Source organism: Oncorhynchus nerka, unplaced genomic scaffold, assembly GCF_034236695.1.
Source record: "Oncorhynchus nerka isolate Pitt River unplaced genomic scaffold, Oner_Uvic_2.0 unplaced_scaffold_1079, whole genome shotgun sequence".
Classification (NCBI taxonomy): Eukaryota; Metazoa; Chordata; class Actinopteri; order Salmoniformes; family Salmonidae; genus Oncorhynchus; species Oncorhynchus nerka.
Window position 1 is genome coordinate 134,687 of NW_027040242.1, and position 15,808 is coordinate 150,494.

Consider the following 15,808-nt stretch of genomic DNA (forward strand, 5'->3'; position numbering starts at 1 on the left):
GGAAGGCCATAAAGATCATCAAGGACAACAACCACCCGAGCCACTGACTGTTCAAATCAAATCAAATGTTATTTGTCACATACACATGGTTAGCAGATGTTAATGCGAGTGTAGCGAAATGCTTGTGCTTCTAGTTCCGACAATGCAGTGATAACCAACAAGTAATCTAATGGCTTAGAGTTACAAATGTTTATGCAATACTATGCAGTCATACGTATTTTACAGTACATTACTGTAATGCTAAAATAGTCCTTAGATAGTTGCATACCTGTTCTCATTTCTGAAGGTTCGAATTATGGACGCCACTGTAAATCGACTCAAGTTGACTGGACTCTCAGTCCAGCCTCTCTCATGGTCAAACCGTGGTTGATCACATGATCAACAAGTGTTGCCCTAATCTCATTAGAGATGGCTCTCCTTCCTTCTCTTCTTTGCCCTCGTCCTCTTCTTCCTCTTCCTTCTACTCCTCTTGCTCTGTGTCCATTGTTGGCATCCATTGTTCAAAACAGGTAATCTGACCTTGACCTATTTATAGGCCAATACTACAGTAAAGCAGTGATTGGTTAGTGATCAGTTAAGCTATTAGTGTTTGCACATGTGAGGAGTGTGTGTGTGTGACCTGAGTGTAGCATTTTGATTGGTTGTGTTTGGAAAAGGAAAGCAAGTCACTTCCTGTTAAGATTTTTGTGTTTTAGGTAGAGAATTGTATGTAGTGTTTTGAAAAAAGTGTTTTATGCTATTGACAACTGAGTCAAAGGCTGAGAAATAGCTTATGGTTTTGGATATCTGGTGTGTAGTTTTGCACTTTGAGTGAGAGGTTTCAAAAATCGTGTGACATGAAAAGATTTTGTGTGTAAGCAGTTGGAAAAAAAACTGTAACACGGCTTAACTTAAAACGCAACACTAACCAAATAAAAACTATTCTGTAGCCATGAGGTTTGTGCAGTAGGCTATAGACCCAATACATTATCACCTCATATTGGCTTTGCTTGAATTGCCCTTCCAATGTTGCTCTTCTCAGACCATTTTGAAAGTCTATTTTTGAACATGTAGCTGTATGATCACACTGGTAATAGATCGTTTGTTGTATACTGGTAATAGATCGTTTGTTGTATTACTTGTGAGGCACGGCTGAGTGAGGCATAATAATTAGCTTCTTTTTTTATTTCCTAGACTAATGGCCTGCGTCTGATGGTCAGTCTGAGAGGAGGCAGGGAGCAGCAGTGAGGCTCTCACCAGACTCACCGTCCCTCCGCTCTCCTCCCTCCCGCTGAGAAAAAGGGGACACCGTCTTCCAGCTGATGGAGAAACTCAAGTCACACTGCATTATTTCTGCCTCATGCATCAATTCATGGTGTTACTCCTATGACCAGAGAAAGTGAAATATTCCTGGATATTAAAAAAGACACAACAATGCAAGCTTTAATATCGTAACACTTTGCTACACTCATTCATTGCAACTGCAGTGCTGGTTATAGTGTGAGTGGAAGTAGGGAGGACGTGCATTTTATGGCTTAGAAAGTTTGGACCAAAGGGCTGAATATCAACTTAAACAGGAACTTTCTCACAAAAACAGCAGCTCTTTCCTGTATTCGTTGAGTCTTTCTCTAGTCGTGGTTTTAAACGTTTTGAAATCTCACAGTATCAACTTTGCTGTGATGATTCTTTTACAATCTATGGCTCGAATAAACTGTCATCTGAGCTATCTGATAGGCCAGTGGCAGGCCTATAGGTGCACTTGATTTGTTTTCTGGGCCCGCCGGGTAGGCGGAGTTCTACCTTCAGACCCATGAAAGAGCTCAACATGGGAACACTTTTGCCTTCCCGGCGCTAGGGCAGCTGAATCAAGTGCACCTACCGCCAACAGCGCAAAAACAACAAAAAAGCTTAGAAAAATGTTTGATGATCGACTAGAATGCCTTGGAGATGAATCAGTAGACGGTTGGTGACAACTGCCTTTGTCATGACATGTTCTGCTTGACAATGACACAGGAGTAGGTAAAAGCACAAACTGATCTGTGACAGGCCTACACAGTTGGATGTGTGTAAATAATTCATACCTTCATCTCATCATTTCTGCAGTGTCTTTGGCTCATCCACCCCTACCAGATAAAGGGATGTGGACCCTACCAGGTAAAGGGATGTGGACCCTACCAGGTAAAGGGATGTGGACCCTACCAGATAAAGGGATGTGGACCCTGCCAGATAAAGGGATGTGGACCCTGCCAGATAAAGGGATGTGGGCCCTACCAGATAAAGGGGTGTGGACCCTACCAGATAAAGGGGTGTGGACCCTACCAGATAAAGGGATGTGGACCCTACCAGATAAAGGGATGTGGACCCTACCAGATAAAGGGACGTGGACCCTACCAGATAAAGGGATGGACCCTACCAGATAAAGGGATGTGGATAAATTGGTGTGGACCCTACCAGACTAAAGGGATATGGACCCTACCAGATAAGTGGAGGGTGGACCCTACCAGATAAAGGGATGTGGACCCTACCAGTGTGGACCCTACAGATAAAGGGTGTGGACCCTACCAGATAAAGGGGTGTGGACCCTACCAGATAAAGGGGTGTGGACCCTACCAGATAAAGGGATGTGGACCCTACCAGATAAAGGGATGTGGACCCTACCAGATAAAGGGGATGTGGACCCTACCAGATAAGGGTGTGGACCCTACCAGATAAAGGGATGTGGACCCTACCAACTAGAGGGGTGTGGACCCTACCAGATAAAGGGGCGTGGACCGTACCAGATAAAGGGATGTGGACCCTACCAGATAAAGGGGTGTGGACCCTACCAGATAAAGGGATGTGGACCCTACCAGATAGGGGTGTGGACCCTACCAGATAAAGGGATGTGGACCCTACCAGATAAAGGGATGTGGACCCTACCAACTAGAGGGGTGTGGACCCTACCAGGTAAAGGGATGTGGACCCTACCATAACTAGCCTCATTTTCAAAGGCGACCCACCTGGGGCTCTGAAGGTCCTGTAGTAGTGATAACTAACGCCTCATTTCAAAGGCGACCCACCTGGGACTCTGAAGGTCCTGTAGTAGTGATAACTAACGCATCATTTCAAAGGAACGACCCACCTGGGGCTCCGAGGTCCTGTAGTAGTGATAACTAACGCCTCATTTCAAAGGAGCGACCCACCTGGGGCTCCGAAGGGTCCTGTAGTAGTGATAACTACGCCTCATTTCAAAGGAACACCCACCTGGGGCTCCGAAGGTCCTGTAGTAGTGATAACTAACGCCTCATTTCAAAGGAACGAGCCACCTGGGGCTCCAAGGTCCTAGTAGTGATAACTAACGCCTCATTTCAAAGGCTGACCCACCTGGGGCTCCGAAGGTCCTGTAGTAGTGATAACTAACGCCTCATTTCAAAGGAGCGACCCACCTGGGGCTCCGAAGGTCCTGTAGTAGTGATAACTAACGCCTCATTTCAAAGGAACGACCCACCTGGGGCTCCGAAGGTCCTGTAGTAGTGATAACTAACGCCTCATTTCAAAGGAACGACCCACCTGGGGCTCCAAAGGAAGGTCCTGTAGTAGTGATAACTAACGCCTCATTTCAAAGGGCGACCCACCTGGGGCTCCGAAGGTCCTGTAGTAGTGATAACTAACGCCTCATTTCAAAGGAACGACCCACCTGGGGCTCCGAAGGTCCTGTAGTAGTGATAACTAACGCCTCATTTCAAAGGAACGACCCACCTGGGGCTCTGAAGGTCCTGTAGTAGTGATAACTAACGCCTCATTTAAAGGAACGACCCACCTGGGGCTCTGAAGGTCCTGTAGTAGTGATAACTAACGCCTCATTTCAAGGGAACGACCCACCTGGGGCTCCGAAGGTCCTGTAGTAGTGATAACTAACGCCTCATTTAAAAGGAACATGACCCACCTGGGGCTCCGAAGGTCCTGTAGTAGTGATAACTAACGCCTCATTTAAAAGGAAACCACCCACCTGGGGCTCTGAAGGTCCTGTAGTAGTGATAACTAACGCCTCATTTAAAAGGAACGACCCACCTGGGGCTCTGAAGGTCCTGTAGTAGTGATAACTAACGCCTCATTTAAAAGGAACGACCCACCTGGGGCTCTGAAGGTCCTGTAGTAGTGATAACCAACGCCTCATTTCAAAGGAACGACCCACCTGGGGCTCTGAAGGTCCTGTAGTAGTGATATCTAACGCCTCATTTAAAAGGAACGACCCACCTGGGGCTCCAGTTCAAGGTCCTGTAGTAGTGATAACTAACGCCTCATTTCAAAGGAACGACCCCCACCTGGGGCTCTGAAGGTCCTGTAGTAGTGATAACTAACGCCTCATTTAAAAGGAACGACCCACCTGGGGCTCTGAAGGTCCTGGTAGTGATAACTAACGCCTCATTTAAAAGGGAAGATTCAAATCTAAAAGGACATGTATTTCCTCTTTACTTAAACAGGTAATTCAATTAAAAACAGTTTCTGATTTACAGCGACAACCTGTCCCATCCCCAAAACAATGCGAATTACACTGTTTAACACTACTGCTTTGGAACCTCTGACTGCAAGTGCAAGACGTGTGTGTGTGTGTGTGTGTGTGTTTGTGTGTGTGTGTGTGTGTGTGGGAGAAACCCAGTGGAACACCCCCACACACACACACACACACGCCTCTATTCCTCAACGGCCAAGAGAGAAGGAAAACAATCCCCACTAACCTCTCCCTTCCGTTCCCTAATGAAGAAGCATATTGGGCTGGTAACGACAGTGGTTAGAGCTGGGAGGCAGGCGACAGCAGAACACAGATATAGAGTCCATACATAGACAGGTGTCTTTGGGCCCACACAGCCAATTGCAGTTAAAGGTGCAATCTGTGATATGTGAATATGTTCCATGGTTATTTTCATTTGAAACGGCAGTGTTTCCACTGGGGGAAAATGTGTAGCAGTGGAGGGAAAAGGTGGCCTCACCCCTTTAGCTGTATACGAAAACATGTGGAGCTGCCGTTTTGTTGAAAGACCAAATCTGGGATTGTAGCTTTAACCCCATTATTATAACCTTTATGTGAATGTAATCATTCATAGTGAATGTGCTGGTCTCTCCTGTTCCGTGTTCAATCACATTAATACATTTCCTCCACCTGGATTGAATTGGCCCCAGGGACACAATATGATGACAAAATGAGGTAAATTGCTAGTTATTAATGTGTGGACAAACATCGCCCAACCTGGTTATGTGTTAATGTGTTGAGGTCATTCCCAGGCACATGCTAAGTATATGCAGACTCTAATGGCTCACCATTCACTATACATTATAGCGCACTACTTTTGACCAGGGTGTACTATAAAACTACTGCACAATATAGGAATAGGGAGCGGTTGGAGACAAAAACAGGCAGGGGAGAAGGAGACTCCCCCAACAGGTTATAACCCCTAACAGGTTATAACCCCCTAACAGGTTTTAACCCCCCGCCCTAACAGGTTATAACCCCTAACAGGTTTTAACCCCTAACAGGTTATAACCCCTAACAGGTTTTAACCCCTAACAGGTTATAACCCCTAACAGGTTTTAACCCCCCTAACAGGTTTAACCCCCTAACAGGTTATAACCCCTAACAGGTTTTAACCCCTAACAGGTTATAACCCCCTAACAGGTTTTAACCCCTCTAACAGGTTTAACCCCCTAACAGGTTATAACCCCTAACAGGTTTTAACCCCCCTAACAGGTTTAACCCCCTAACAGGTTATAACCCCTAACAGGTTTTAACCCCTAACAGGTTATAACCCCCTAACAGGTTTGAACCCCTCTAACAGGTTTAACCCCCTAACAGGTTATAACCCCTAACAGGTTTTAACCCCCTAATAGGTTTTAACCCTCTAACAGGTTTTAACCCCCTAATAGGTTATAACCCCCTAACAGGTTTTAACCCCTAACAGGTTATAACCCCTAACAGGTTTTAACCCCTAACAGGTTAAACCCCCTAACAGGTTATAACCCCCTAACAGGTTATAACCCCCTAACAGGTAATAACCCCCTAACAGGTTATAACCCCCCTAACAGGTTATAACCCCCCTAACAGGTTTTAACCCCCCTAACAGGTTTTAACCCCCCTAACAGGTTTTAACCCCCCTAACAGGTTATAACCCCTAACTGGTTATAACCCCCCACATCACGGTGGGCATCCACAGAGTACTCCCAGCTCAGCTCAAGATACTCTCTTGTATGTCTCAATTACTTTGTACAATACTTTATGATGTGTCGCTCTGGTTTATAAGTGTCCAATCCTGAGCCCCAAGTCACTATTTTGGTTCCTGTGGTGGTGGTCTGTCCATACAAGTCCCTTTTGGATAGTCTCTGATGGGTGGGGTTGAACTGTCAGCTGTCAGCTAACATCTAGTTCCATGTAGAAGGGAATATGTCAGAGCAGAGATACAGGCAGAGCTAGTATCATCTTCTTTTTTAATACATAATATGTTTATTATTTTGCAATAAAAAAATCAAATAAAAAAGACAGCAATACTAACAATGACATTCATTGTACTGTTGAATAGGATGGCCAATTTAGAGGCCAAAGCCCAGTTATGAAGTGGGACTAGACCAGTTATCCAGTATCGGCTGCCATATTTTTGTAAAACATTGGACTTCTATTGGAGGTATTGTACCAATCTTTTCCATATGCTGTATTACATTCCTAAATCCATAATCACATTTCAAAGGTGGGTACAGTCTCCAGTTTCCAAAATTGCAATATGAGCCTTTTGGCTAATAGAGTACAAAGAGAGACAGCTTTCCCTTAGTGGTTATTCCCATCAACTGTACCAAACAGAGCGGTCAATGGGTCTGAGGCAAGTATCATCTTGAAGAGCAGAGATACAGGCAGAGCTAGTATCATCTTTGATACAAGGCGTGGAGAGAAGTAGAGAGGACTGCTGAAAGAACAGACGTAGTCGTCCTTAGATCTTCCCTCATTGCAGTTTTTAATTTTAGAGGTTCAACTTCTCAGAGCGCTTGATCACATCAGTGTTGCCCTCTGGATAGAAAATCAGTCCTCGAAACACTTATGGGAAATTAAAACTACACTGAGCAAGATGATCAGTGGGTTTTATTGCCAGCGTAGCACAGTTTTTGGCGTCATCTTCAGCCTAATAGAACTTTACTCATCTTCTCCAGAAGAAGAATAGCCAACAACACTGTCATGGAAGCATGTTGTTTGAATGCGTGTAGCTAGAGGATGTATTCTTTACAACGACCACATTCAGACTAAATAGGAATACAGACTGTGTGATGGTTGAAAATCAATTCTATAGCCTCCTCTTTATAAAAAAGGGCACTGTATTCATAAACAGGTGGTCCAAGCGACACCCTTTTCCCTATATAGTGAACCTTATTTCCTATATAAACATATTCCCTATATAGTGAACCTTATTTCCTATATAGTGAACCTTATTTCCTATATAGTGAACCTTAATCCTATATAGTGAACCTTTTCCCTATATAAACACCCTATTCCTATATAGTGAACCTTATTCCTATATAGTGAACCTTATTCCCTATATAGTGCCCCTATTCCTATATAGTGAACATTTCCTATATAGTGAACCTTATTCTATATAGTGAACCTTATTTCCCATATAGTGGACCTTAATCCTATATAGTGAACCTTATTCCCTATATGGTGCACCCTATTCTATATAGTGAACCTTGTTCCCTATATAGTGAACCTTATTCCTATATAGTGAACGTTTCCTATATAGTGAACCTTATTCCCTATATAGTGCACCCTATTCCCTATATAGTGAACCTTATTCCTATATAGTGAACCTTATTCCCTATATAGTGGACGCTTATTCCCTATATAGTGCCCTATTCCCTATATAGTGGAACCTTATTCCCTATATAGTGAACCTTATTCTATATAGAACCTTTTTCCCCTATATAGTGAACCACCTTCCCTATATAGTGCACCCTATTCCTATATAGTGAACCTTATTCCCTATATAAGTGCACTATTCATATAGTAAACCTTATTCCCTGTATAGGTGCACCTATTCCCTATATAGTGCACTACTTTGAACCAGGGCCCATAGGGGATAGGTTCTTAACTGGTCAACCCCACATTCTCAAGCTCACATCTCTTCATGTTTTAATGTTTTATGTCTGTGTTGTGCTGGGTGACTTGGACCCTAGCAGGGTAGGATGTTTCACATTTCCAGCAAGCAACACACACACAGACAGACCCTAGCAGGGTAGGAGGTTTCACATTTCCACAGAGCAACACACACACAGACAGACCCTAGCAGGTGGGGATGTTTCACATTTCCACAGGCAACACACACAGACAGACCCTAGCAGGGTAGGAGGTTTCACATTTCCACAGAGCAACACACACACAGACAGACCCTAGCAGGGTAGGATGTTTCACATTTTCCACAGAGCAACACACACACACACAGACAGGCACGCAGGTAGGAGGTTTCACATTTCCACAGAGAACACACACACACACAGACACACTGCAGGGTAGGATGTTTCACATTTCCACAGAGCAACACACACACACACAGACACACACTGCAGGGTAGGAGGTTTCATATTTCCACAGAGCAAACACACACAGATACACAGGGGTAGGAGGTTTCACATTTCCACAGAGCAACACACACACAGACAGACAGGCACGCATGGGGATGGGAGGTTTCACATTTCCACAGAGCAGCACACACACAGACAGACAGGCACGCAGGTAGGAGGTTTCACGACATTTCCACAGAGCAACACACACACACAGACAGACACGCAGGGTAGGATGTTCACATTTCCACAGAGCAACACACACACAGACAGACACGCAGGGTAGGATGTTTCACATTTCCACATAGCAACACACACACAGACAGACACGCAGGGTAGGATGTTTCATATTTCCACAGAGGCAACACACACACAGACAGACACGCAGGGTAGAATGTTTCATATTTCCACAGAGCAACACACACACAGACAGACACGCAGGGTAGGATGTTTCATATTTCCACAGAGCAACACACACACAGACAGACACGCAGGGTAGGATGTTTCATATTTCCACAGAGCACACACACAGACAGACACGCAGGGTAGGACATTTCCACAGAGCAACAGACAGACAGACAGACAGACAGACAGACAGACAGACAGACAGACAGACAGACAGACAGACAGACAGACAGACAGACAGACAGACAGGGTAGGAGATTTCATATTTCCACAGAGCACACACACACTGTTGAGTTGGCGTGTAGTCTTTCCACAGGTCATCCATCGACTAACCCAGTCCCATCACACACACGTCCCCAGTATTCTCCATAACCCAGTCCCATCACACATGTCCCCAGTATTCTCCATAACCCAGTCCATCACACATGTCCCCAGTATTCTCCATAACCCAGTCCCATCACACATGTCCCAGTATTCTCCATAACCCAGTCCCATCACACATGTCCCCAGTATTCTCCATAACCCAGTCCCATCACACATGTCCCCAGTAGTCTTCAGTCCCATACACACCCTAGTATTCTCATAACCTTAGTCCCATCACACACGTCCCCAGTATTCTCCATAACCCAGTCCCATCACACATGTCCCCAGTAGTCTCCATAACCCAGTCCCATCACACACACCCCCAGTATTCTCCATAACCCAGTCCCATCACACACCCCCCAGTATTCTCCATAACCCAGTCCCATCACACACGTCCCCAGTATTCTCCATAACCCAGTCCCATCACATGTCCCCAGTAGTCTCCATAACCCAGTCCCATCACACATGTCCCCAGTCTCTCCTGTGGTCCATCACATGTCCCTGGTATTCTCCATAACCCAGTCCCATCACATGTCCCCAGTATCTCCATAACAGTCCCATCACACACCCCATTAGTCCCAGTCCCATCACACATGTCCCCAGTATTCTCATAACCCAGTCCCATCACACATGTCCCCAGTATTCTCCATAACCCAGTCCCATCACACACACCCTATTATTCTCCATAACCCAGTCCCATCACACATGTCCCCAGTAGTCTCCATAACCCAGTCCCATCACACACATGTCCCCAGTATTCTCCATAACCCAGTCCCATCACACACACCCCAGTATTCTCCATAACCCAGTCCCATCACACACCCCTAGTAGTCTCCATAACCCAGTCCCATCACACACATGTCCCCAGTAGTCTCCATAACCCAGTCCCATCACACACACATTTCCCTAGTAGAGATATAAAGATATAACCTGGTAATATATAGTCCTCACAGGATGTAGAGAGTTCAGGACTAAGAGATATAACCTGATAATTTACTACAGTCCTCAACAGGATGTAGAGAGTTCAGACTAAGAGATATAACCTGATAATTTACTACAGTCCTCAACAGGTTGTAGAGAGTTCAGACTAAGAGATATAACCTGGTAATTTACAGTCCTCACAGGATGTAGAGAGTTCAGACTAAGAGATATAGAGATATAACCTGGTAATATACAGTCCTCAACAGGTTGTAGAGAGTTCAGACTAAGAGATATAACCTGGTAATATACAGTCCTCACAGTTCAGACTAAGAGATATAACCTGATAATATACAGTCCTCACAGTTCAGACTAAGAGATATAACCTGATAATATACAGTCCTCAACAGGTTGTAGAGAGTTCAGACTGAGAGATATAACCTGGTAATATACAGTCCTCACAGTTCAGACTAAGAGATATAACCTGGTAATATACAGTCCTCACAGTTCCAGAGATATAACCTGACTAAGAGATATAAACCTGATAATATACAGTCCTCAACAGGTTGTAGAGAGTTCAGACTGAGAGATATAACCTGGTAATATACAGTTCTCAGAGTTCAGACTAAGAACGGCACTCTGCACCTTCCAGGACTCCAGTATAGTTTTACACACTGCTCTACTTAAATGTGTTTTGACATCTGTTGTGAAATGTAACGTCATGTTTTTATTTGTATATAACTGACTTTGTTTTGTTGGACTCCAAGAAGAGGACCTGCTGCCTTGGCCGGAACTAATGGGGATCTATAATAAACCCCAGGAAGAGTAGCTGCTGCCTTGGCAGGAACTAATGGGGATCCATAATAAACACCAGGAAGAGTAGCTGCTGCCTTGGCTGGAACTAATGGGGATCCACAATAAACCCCAGGAAGAGTAGCTGCTGCCTTGGCTGGAACTAATGGGGATCCACAATAAACCCCAGGAAGAGTAGCTGCTGCCTTGGCAGGAACTAATGAGGATCCATAATAAACCCCAGGAAGAGTAGCTGCTGCCTTGGCTGGAACTAATGGGGATCCATAATAAACCCCAGGAAGAGTAGCTGCTGCCTTGGCTGGAACTAATGGGGATCCTTAATAAACCCCAGGAAGAGTAGCTGCTGCCTTGGCTGGAACTAATGGGGATCCATAATAAACCCCAGGAAGAGGAGCTGCTGCCTTGGCAGGAACTAATGGGGATCCATAATAAACCCCAAGAAGAGTAGCTGCTGCCTTGGCTGGAACTAATGGGGATCCATAATAAACCCCAAGAAGAGTAGCTGCTGCCTTGGCTGGAACTAATGGGGATCCATAATAAACCCCAGGAAGAGTAGCTGCTGTCTTGGCTGGAACTAATGGGGATCCTTAATAACCCCCAGGAAGAGTAGCTGCTGCCTTGGCTGGAACTAATGGGGATCTTTAATAAACCCCAGGAAGAGTAGCTGCTGCCTTGGCTGGAACTAATGGGGATCCATAATAAACCCCAAGAAGAGTAGCTGCTGCCTTGGCAGGAACTAATGGGATCCATAATAAACACCAGGAAGAGTAGCTGCTGCCTTGGCTGGAACTAATGGGGATCCATAATAAACCCCAAGAAGAGTAGCTGCTGCCTTGGCAGGAACTAATGGGATCCATAATAAACACCAGGAAGAGTAGCTGCTGCCTTGGCAGGAACTAATGGGGATCCATAATAAACCCCAAGAAGAGTAGCTGCTGCCTTGGCTGGAACTAATGGGGATCCATAATAAACACCAGGAAGAGTAGCTGCTGCCTTGGCAGGAACTAATGGGGATCCATAATAAACACCAGGAAGAGTAGCTGCTGCCTTGGCAGGAACTAATGGGGATCCATAATAAACACCAGGAAGAGTAGCTGCTGCCTTGGCAGGAACCAATGGGATCTTAATAAATACAAATACACACACACACAGATCCCACACACACGTACACGGAACTAAGACACAAGTACAGACACACACATACGCACAGACCCACACACACGTGCACGACAGACACACGCACAGACACACACACGTACAGACCCACACATGCACACGCACAGACACACATACGTACAAGACTCACACACACACGTACAGACACACACACACACACACACACACACACACACACACACACACACACACACACACACACACACACACAAACACAAACACGTACAGACACCCAGACCCACACACACACACACGCGCACAGACAAACACATGTACAGACCCCCAAACACACACACACGTACAGACACACGCACACATACATTATTTAATTCTCAACTGTTCATGTGCAGTTACCTACTGTCTGTGAACCTTGTATGACGTCATAAATGTACAGACAGAATTGCATACCAAAACCGTTTAACCTAAGCCAGTCTCCCGTCTGTTAGTTGACCCCTGTGATGACTCAATGACCCCAGGTCCTGAACTCAGACATCGTCATCAAGTAATAATTATATTATTCAAAAACATACGTCTCACAATTATTGGCACCTCTAGAAATTCTTATGAATAGAATCTAATTTGATATGTATTTCCGATTAAGAATTTACTTTTAAAAGTTACTTTTAAGAGTCTTTGGGAACTCTTAAGTGGTTATCCATCCATGGGGTATAAACATGAGGTGACACACAGGCTAAACTGCCCTTTAGTCATCCCTTCAACATGGGAAAGACCAGACACACAGTGAATATGAGACAAAAAGGCTGTTGACCTTCACAAATCAGACAATGGCTATCAAAATAGATATCAACATGGCTGAGAATACCCATCTCACCATTAGTGCAATAATGAAGAAACGTCAACCAGCTGGATCTGTCTAACCCGGCCTAGAAGAAGACCCAGGAACCGGCCTAGAAGAAGACCAGGAACCGGCCTAGAAGAAGACCCAGAAACCGGCCTAGAAAGACCCAGGTGTATTTTGCCTCCAGGCACAGACCAGAAGGATGGATCACGTGGCAACAACAAATCTCAAGGATCACAGTTGGAGAACTGCAGAATGGGGTTAATCCTGCCGGGGTCTCCAAATCTACAGTTAGACTCCGTCTCCATGACAACAAGTTATACGGAAGGGTTGCCAGGAGAAACCTGTCTGCCTCTACCTGTCTGCCTCTACCAGGAGAAACCTGTCTACATCTACCAGGAAAACCTGTCTACATCTGCCTCTTCTAGGAGGAACCTGTCTGCCTCTACCAGGAGGAACATGTCTGCCTCTACCAGGAGGAACATGTCTGCCTCTACCAGGAGAAACCTGTCTGCCTCTACCAGAGAAACCTGTCTGCCTCTACCAGGAGGAACCTGTCTGCCTCTACCAGGAGAACGTGTCTGCCTCTACCAGGGAGGAACCTGTCTGCCTCTACCAGGAGGAACCCCGTCTGCCTCTACCAGGAGGAACCCGTCTGCCTCTACCAGGAGAAACCCGTCTGCCTCTACCAGGAGGAACCCGTCTGCCTCTACCAGGAGGAACCTGTCTGCCTCTACCAGGAGGAACCTGTCTGCCTCTACCAGGAGGAACCTGTCTGCCTCTACCAGGAGAACCTGTCTGCCTCTACCCCGTCGGCCTCTACCAGGAGGAACCCGTCTGCCTCTACCAGGAGGAAACCTGTCTGCCTCTACCAGGAGAAACCCCGTCTGCCTCTACCAGGAGAAACCTGTCTGCCTCTACCAGGGAACCTGTCTGCCTGTACCAGGAGGAACCTGTCTGCCTGTACCAGGAGGAACCTGTCTGCCTCTACCAGGAGGAACCTGTCTGCCTCTACCAGGAGAAAAACCTGTCTCTGCCTCTACCAGGAGGAACCTGTCTGCCTCTACCAGGAGAAACCTGTCTGCCTCTACCAGGAGAAACCTGTCTGCCTCTACCAGGAGAAACCTGTCTGCCTCTACCAGGAGAACCTGTCTGCCTCTGCCAGGAGGAACCTGTCTGCCTCTACCAGGAGAAACCTGTCTGCCTCTACCAGGAGGAACCTGTCTGCCTCTCCCAGGAGAAACCTGTCTGCCTCTACCAGGAGAAACCTGTCTGCCTCTACCAGGAGGAACCTGTCTGCCTCTACCAGGAGGAACCTGTCTGCCTCTACCAGGAGGAACCTGTCTGCCTCTGCCAGGGGCTCTGTCTGCCTCTACCAGGGAGAAACCTGTCTGCCTGTACCAGGAGGAACCTGTCTGCCTCTACCAGGAGGAACCTGTCTGCCTCTACCAGGAGGAACCTGTCTGCCTCTACCAGGAGGAACCTGTCTGCCTCTACCAGGAGGGAACCTGTCTGCCTCTACCAGGAGGAACCTGTCTGCCTCTACCAGGAGGAACCTGTCTGCCTCTACCAGGGAGAAACCTGTCTGCCTCTACCAGGGCCCTCTACCAGGAGAAACCTGTCTGCCTCTACCAGGAGAAACCTGTCTGCCTCTACCAGGAGGAACCTGTCTGCCTCTACCAGGAGGAACCTGTCTGCCTCTACCAGGAGGAACCTGTCTCTGTACCAGGGAGGGAACCCTGCTCTGCCTCTACCAGGAGGAACCTGTCTGCCTCTACCAGGAGGAACCTGTCTGCCTCTACCAGGAGGAACCTGTCTGCCTCTACCAGGAGGAACCTGTCTGCCTCTACCAGGAGGAACCCTCCTCTACCAGGGAGAACCTGTCTGCCTCTACCAGGAGGAACCTGTCTGCCTCTACCAGGAGGAACCTGTCTGCCTCTACCAGGAGAAACCTGTCTGCCTCTACCAGGAGGAACCTGTCTGCCTCTACCAGGAGAAACCTGTCTGCCTCTACCAGGAGAAACCTGTCTGCCTCTACCAGGAAAAACCTGGCCACCAGGAAAACTGGAGAAACCTTTCTGCCTTACCAGGAAAACATGTCTGCCTCTACCCAGGGAAACTGTCTGCCTCACCAGGAGAACCCTGTCTGCCTCAAAGAAACCTGCTCTGCCTCTACCAGGAATCTGCCTCACCAGGAAAATGTCTGCCTCTACCAGGAGGAACCTGTCTGCCTCTACCAGGAGGAACCTGTCTGGCTCTACCAGGAGGAACCTGTCTGCCTCTACCAGGAGGAACCTGTCTGCCTCTACCAGGGAAACATGTCTCCCTGCCTATCTGCCTCTACCAGGGAGAAACCTGTCTGCCTCTACCAGGAGAAACCTGTCTGCCTCTACCAGGAGAAACCTGTCTGCCTCAGGGAGCTGTCTGCCTCTAGGAGGAAACCTAGGAGGAGAAGCCTGTCTGCCTCCCACCTCTCAGAAACCTGTCTGCCTCTACCAGGAACCTGTCTGCCTCTACTCAGAGCTGTTACCTCTACCAGGTGAAACCTGTCTGCCTCTACCAAGGAGAAACCTGTCTGCCTCTACCCATGTCTGCCTCTACCAGGAGAAACCTGTCTGCCTCCTACCAGGAGGAACCTGTCTGCCTCTACCAGGAGAACCTGTCTACTCTACCAGGAGAACCTGTCTGCCTGTACCAGGAGGAACCTGTCTGCCTCTACCAGGAGGAACCTGTCTGCCTCTACCAGGAGGAACCTGTCTGCCTCTACCAGGAGGAACCTGTCTG